Source organism: Camelus bactrianus, chromosome 18, assembly GCF_048773025.1.
Source record: "Camelus bactrianus isolate YW-2024 breed Bactrian camel chromosome 18, ASM4877302v1, whole genome shotgun sequence".
NCBI lineage: Eukaryota > Metazoa > Chordata > Mammalia > Artiodactyla > Camelidae > Camelus > Camelus bactrianus.
The window spans coordinates 13,643,722-13,649,721 of NC_133556.1; positions in this window are offsets into that span (position 1 = coordinate 13,643,722).

A 6,000-nucleotide genomic window follows, 5' to 3' on the forward strand; every position below is an offset into this window, starting at 1 on the left:
TATGTGTGTATGGGGCGGAGGGTACAATTCAGTGGTAGAGTACATGCTTAGCATGCATGAGGTCCTGGGTTCAATCCCCAGTACCTCTGTTAAAATAATAATAATAATAATAATAATAATAATAATAATAATAATAATAATAATAATAATAATAATAATAAAATTAATTAATTAACTAATAACCTCTAGCACCAAAATATATATGTGTGTGTATAGGAAAGCCAAAATGTTGACAGCGGTTGTGTCTGGTAGGCGGGACTACGGGTGTGCTCCACTCTACTGCAGCACAGCAGACCTCTCCAAATCCTAGTGATTTCAAACAGCAAATTCTTACTGTTTCATGGTCCTGTGGATTGTCCAGCCTCATTAGCTCTCACTACGGAATCTCATATGGCTGCAGTCAGATCATGACTGGGGCTGGAGTTCTTGAAGGCTCAGCTGGGCCTTTCTGACTTTTAAAATAGATCACTCCCATGGCTGAAAGTTGTTGCCAGCTGTAGGCCAGGAGCTCAGCTGGGACAGTCAGCTGGAGGACCTACTTGTGGCCTCTCTGTGTGGCTTGAGCTACTCACAGCAGAGTGGTTAGATTTCAAGAGCAAGTATTCCAGCAAGCATTGCAAGCTTCCGGTCTCTTAAGGTTTTGATCTGGAAACTGTCACAGAGTCAAGTTCACCTGACTCTACTGGCCACACAGTCACAGAGCTTGGCCACATTCAAAGAGAGGGGACATAGATCACACTTCTCAGTAGGAGGTATGTCAGAGAAAAGTGGTCAGCTTTAATCTGCCACAGGATGATTTTAATTTTCTTCTATATTTCTTCTGTACTTAAAACTTTTAGACAAAAAAAGAAAGACTTTTATAATCAGAAAGAAAATAAAAACACCAATAAATAACTTAAACAACAAAGTGCCTATACTTGTTAGCAGGAAAAGGGGCTGAGCACAAACCAATAAGGCCATCCGCCCAGAATGAATAGGTACCAGGGTGTGGGGAGCAGTTTAATAAACAACCTGGGTTTGGGGTTTTTTTCAGGGGGGGATCTTTTTTAATCCCTTTATTGCGTGGTTCCTGTACAGTAAACTACACATGTTACAGATGTACAATTTGATGAATTTTGATAGAAGTATAAGCTGGGTTTGCTTTTGATAAAAAGCTTTCCCACACTGACCACCACAAGAAGTTGCTATAGCTCGGCCATCAGGGCCCCTCCTCGCCCTGAACAGTGGTCAAGAGCCCACTATGTTTAAAGGCATAGGCAAAATCTCACTGCTCCGCCAATAGTGTGCACCTGAACAGGTGCCCACAAGTGGGTACCTAGATGTAGGCTTTCAGCCATCCCATGCATCCCCTGTTCCTACTCTTGATAAAATCTTAGCTTAGGTTCCCCTATAAATGGACCCTTAGACACGGATTCAAGTGGAAGTAATTTATTTGGGAGGTGATCCAGGAAACACTAGTGGAGAAATGGGGGCAGAAAGGAGCCCATAAAAGATGTGTGATGAATCAAGTTAGTTACCACTGTGGACGATCGGAGCTCAACACACTAAGGAACTCTTGAAGCCAGGGGAGAACATGCCTCAGAGCTGTCCACCTGAGAGGCGAGGGGGCTAGATCCTTATTTACAACTCGCATCAACTATTAGCTATTAGCTGAAGGCTTCTCTCCAGGGAAGCCTCACTTCTCTGGTGCCTCCAACCTGCCCTGCACCCAGCCGAGGAGGCTTCAGGAGACAGAAGGAGCCCACAGGTAGGCAGCTGCAGGTGCTGGCAGCTAGAAATCTAGCCAGCTTGCATGAGAACGATAAAAGCTGATGGAACGTGAATGGCAGTGTCTGCTACAGATATGCAAGTATTTTTTCATAGCACTTATCATTACATGAAATTATATATTCATTTAGTTTATTGTCTGACTCTCCAAATAGAGTACATAAGCTCTGGGAGAGCAGAGATTCCTGTCTTGCTCATCACTCTATTTCCAATGCCAAGAACGGTGCCTGGTTCATAATGGACATCCCCCTGGAAATTAACTGAATCAGAGAGAGAATTCCAGGGAGATGGCAGAGTAAGAAGCATCAAGAATCCTTCCTCCCCACCTAGACAGCAATTGTCCTGGCAGAATCTGTCTGATGTTAACTATTTAGGAGCTCTGGAGTCTATTCAAAGATCTGTGGTTAATTTCAGTGTATTTCAGCTCTTAGCAAGGTAGCAGCTACCAACCCCTCACTCCGTACAGCCCCATAGCAAACGTTCTCTGAGCAGCTTGCATCCAACTTGCAGGAGCCAGTGTGGGCACTAAGGAACCAATCTGTTCTTGAGGCTTATCACGGCACTCTAACTACAAAATCTTTAAAACTTGAACAAATTTGAGTGAACCAGTGTTCCTAACATCAAATCGATCTAAATAGAACATAAGGAACCTCGCTGGTGGATTCAAAGGTAAAAGCAACCACCACTTGCCTGGCAATTTGCAAGTCACTTTCACAGACAGAATCTCCTCTGGTAGTCACACTCAAGCTATGAATTAGATGCTATTATTAATTATAATTGCCATTTCTCTTGGACAGAAAGTCTCCTGTTTGATGTGGCCAAATTTACTATTAGCCTTTTCCAGGACTTTAAGAAATCTTCAAAGTTAGAAAAACTTTTATCACCAATATATTCTTCTCAAATACTTGTTTTACTTGCTCTTTAATTTCTTCCTTTGTGTAGAGTTGAATGTTTGGTGTGTGGTGTGATATAGGGAATCCAATTTCATTTTTGTCCATGTGAACAAATAATTTTCCTGTTCCATTTATTGAAAAGATTTTAAAATAAGCTTTAGAAAGAAATTTTGCTTTCACTTCCCTATATTGTCAAATATTTTCTTTACTGCCTGTCTGTTTTCTACCCAAGTCAATATAATGTAAGATTCGAGGATTACACATCACCCCCGTGCAATTATTTTCTCTTTAAGTCTGAGTAAATCTGGGTATCCAGAACCCACAGCCCAACTCTGTGGAAACCACTTCAAAGGGAGGAAACTTTTGTTGCCTCCCCAAGAGCAAAAATGGTGGGTAGTAGTAACATCCAATCATAACTCTATTTCCTACCGGCAGACAGGTTCAATGGACAAAAAAGTCATCATCTGCGAAAGATGAAAATCCAAGATCATTAACTGACAACTTGTTAGAACTAATCTTATTCAGCAAGATCAACAGATAAAAATCTAATCCATTTCTTCTTCAGCTAAGCCTAATTTTCTAATTAGAAAATACAATAGGAAAAACACCATTCAAAATACCAAAAAGCTATAAAACACCTAGGCATAAATCTAACATGAAATATGGAAGAACCATTTTTTTTAACTGTTAGGCTTTCCTGAAGGACATAAAGGAATAGAGAGATACACCATATTCATGAATGACAAGGCTTAACATTACAAAGATGTCAATTCTCCATCACATTACTCAGTAATTCAATGTAACTTCACCAAACAGGATTAGTATCAAATTTAACAGACTGATTCTCAACTTCACTTGGAAGAGAAAACACACAAGAACAGCCTAGAAAACTATGAAGCATATCTTATTACATAACTCCATTCCATAGGCAGACACTCACATCACAGCAGTACCCTAAAGGCTGAGTGAGCGAAAGTATGATGTTGGTTCTGGAATAAATACTTAGGACCAACAGAATGAATACTGGGTGTAAATACTGGAATCTGAGATTCGCATCAGAACTAATATATTTCTCTTAATGAAAAAGCAAACAAAATTTCTCCGATCCTACTTCCCCCACCAGTCACTGCCCCATTTTATTGCTTCCCTTTTGCAAAACAGGTTCCAGAAAAGTTGTCTGTACTTGCTGTGCCCAGTTCTGCTCCTCCCACTCGCTCTTGAATCCACTCCAATCAAGCGTTTGCCCCACTCCAGCCTCCACTTCACCAAAATTGTTTTCGTCCAGGTCACCAAGGTTACGTGGTTAAGTCGATTTTTGATCTTCATCTTAAGGTATTCCGCAGCAGCTTTTGACATCTGCCCACTCCTTCCTGGAAGTAATTTGTACATTGGCCTCCGGGACCCCTGCTCTTCTGATTCTCCTTCACCTCTGTCCCTCCTCCCAGATTCTTTGGCCAGTCGCTCCTTTTCTCCTCGACCTCGTAAGGGGATCCCAGAGCTCAGTCCTTGGGCCTCTTTTTCACCTACTCTCTGTCTGTAGGTGGCCTCAGGACTGTAAACATCATTTATGTGCTGTGATCCTAGGTTTCTCTCTCCATCCCAGACCTCTCTCCTAAGCTCCAGACTCAGATAGCCAACTGCCCGTCCCACGTCTAACAAGCTTCTCAGGACAAGTATGTGTAGAACTGAACTCCTGCTCACTCCCCATCCTGCTCCCCTCACCTGGCCCATCTCAGCTGCAAGCAGACGAGACAAGGCCAGGCCAGGACCTGACTGTAAAGATACAATGAGCCACTTGTAGATTCACACAGTTTATTACTTCCATAGACAGCAGAACCACATTTCCCCATGGTTCTTGTCCCACACATCAAAAAGGACAGTACCATCTCTTCCTCTCAAAAAAAAAAAAAAAGGCCCACGTGGCAATGCCAGGTAGCCAGGGCACCACCATGGAGCTATTCCCTCACATTCAATCAATGGCCACAGCATCCTCCCAGCTGCTCCCACCAAAAGTCATAAGGAAATCCTACGGCTGTACTTTCAAATATGGCCAAAAATATGACCCCTTCTAACCAACGCCACTGTTACCAAAATTGTGGAAGCCACCAACATCTGCCCCGGACTGTGGCAGCAGGCCTTGTCTGGGCCCCCTGCTTCTCTACTTCCCCACAACACCTGAAAGTCAGTTTTCAACACAGTAGCCAGAAGGATCCTTTCAAAACACAAGGTGTATATTATTCCTCTTTTCAAAAGCTTACAAAGGCACGGCACCTCGCTAGGAGTCCAAGCCGGTCCTTTCCATAATCTTGCAGGCCCTACGTGATCTCTCATCCAGCCACACCGGCCTCCAAGCTGTTCTTCAAGCCCGCCAGACACACTTCCATCTTAAGGCCAGCACTTGGCTGTTCCCTCTGATTGGACTATTCCCTCATCTCCTTCCAGCAAGCAGCTTTGTTGTGCCATGTTTCTTCTCCCAAACTTTTCTGGCTTTGCCCTCAAGAGAACGAAGGCAGCAGGGTCTCCATCTCCCCTTGCCCCACAGGATTATGGCTCCTCCCTTCGCCACACAATCTCTCAGACTAGTCTCTCCAAATCTCTTTCCCCTCGCCTACCCAGACAATTTACCTCTGTCTGAACTCTCCGATTTGCCTGACGTACCACCTTCAAAGGAACTGGCCGCGCAGGATCGACCCTCCTGAGAAGGTTCTGGGAAGTATCAACAACAGAATGTTGTTTTTCCATTACACTGAATTGCCAAGAAAAGTTCCATCTGAATGTCATCCTTAACAATCTTGTTTAGCCTTTGATGTTTGGGGCCAGACTTGGGGGGTTAAAATCCCAGCTCTATAAGCCTGTGACCTTGAGCAAGTTATTCTCTGGACTTCACTGTCCCCGTCTGGGAAATGATGGCAATAATAGTACTCACTGCTCGGGACTGTTGTGATGATTAAATGAGATAATAGGTGTCAAAGTACATGTGGGGAATATTCAGTCAACATTAGCTATATTATTCTACCCACAGTGTCTTGGATTGACTACATGTTTGGCATGGCCTCAATGACACATAAAGGGTATATTGGCCTCAAAGTTGCCTGTTGCTCTGTTGGAAGCATTCTAGACTTTTCCACCTGCTCCTTCAGTTATCCAAGTTGAGGGGGGGAGCAGTCAAATGTCAGGCAGGTCAGAGAAAAAGCCCTACCATAGGTTGCGTGGGAGTCTTACGTGTTTCTACCAAAATCACAGACAGAGCACAGTTGGCCAGAGGTCACTTGCAGGGCAGGGACAAGCGTTCATTCCCATCACCTGTGAAATACTTTCTGCTGCTTCCTATTCTTGAAAG